General features: G+C 38.5%; 1 non-coding gene across 1 annotated transcript; it reads left to right on the forward strand.

Moving 5' to 3' along the window:
• The first annotated feature begins 476 nt into the window (after positions 1 to 476).
• TRNAY-GUA (transfer RNA tyrosine (anticodon GUA)) lies at positions 477 to 562 on the forward strand. The gene is given in 2 exon segments: positions 477 to 513; positions 527 to 562. It is a non-coding gene; the product is annotated as a tRNA-Tyr (tRNA).
• Positions 563 to 1,023: the final 461 nt, after the last annotated feature.

Raw genomic sequence — 1,023 nt, forward strand, 5'->3', positions numbered from 1 at the left:
CTGCATTGTGGAGAGACGAAGAAATCTTCAGAAAACCTGAAAGTACCAACTGGACACTACACAGAACATCACAAGCATTGTAGAATTGAGCACTCCGCAGCGAGCATCGAAGTCACTGGGGGCAAAAAGGAGCGAAACCGTCCGGGGGTGACAGATGACTCTTGTGGGGAATGGGTTTCGCGCTTTCTCTTGCTATAAATCATGGTGTTCTATTTTTATTGATCTAGATGTTATACTGATAATGTGCACAAAACTATCAACAGATCGTATGAAACATAAATAATCGTTTCTCAAAAGAAAATGTCCATGCGTAATCTGATGGAGAAGTGCTTTGATAATTAGTCACTACAAACTACGGAAATCAAGTACCTGCTCAAGAATAAAAGTACTGATGATCCATTTAGCATCATGCATTGGACGTGTAAATCGAATATGTCTTTTGTCTATTAACCGTACAATATGAACATCTGCACAATCCGACTTTAGCTCAGTTGGTAGAGCGGAGGACTGTAGTTTGTGCAGATTAATCCTTAGGTCGCTGGTTCGAATCCGGCAAGTCGGACTTGGAACAATTTTTCTCTCTTTTCCTTTTATATTGTTTCTTGGTATTTCTATTGATTATTACTCCTTGTGTGCGCAAAACTTCCGACAATTCTTTGAGCCGTTGGTGCCCGTCCTTTGCTATCATGAAAAATTATAGTTACTACTCACTGCAACATCTTTTATCCTACCTGTTGCACCTATCAGATTTCGTCTTTGGATCCCAGATCACAAAGATGAGATCATATAGCAGTTTAGAAACAATAAATTTGCTAATTCTCAGTTAGATGATAATTAATAATGTCCTATCAAACTTCTATGACATTTGAGTCTACACGGAGGTTCTTGCGATATTTTTTCAAGTTAATGTCAAGAGTGGTTCTTCTACACCCACTCTCGGTGCACCCATGCAAAAAAACATATCAAAACATTTCGAAAAAATCTGAAACTTCGTGAAAATGATCATCAACAAATGTTATGGGG

The sequence above is a fragment of the Triticum aestivum genome, chromosome 3A, assembly GCF_018294505.1.
Source record: "Triticum aestivum cultivar Chinese Spring chromosome 3A, IWGSC CS RefSeq v2.1, whole genome shotgun sequence".
Lineage (NCBI taxonomy): Eukaryota > Viridiplantae > Streptophyta > Magnoliopsida > Poales > Poaceae > Triticum > Triticum aestivum.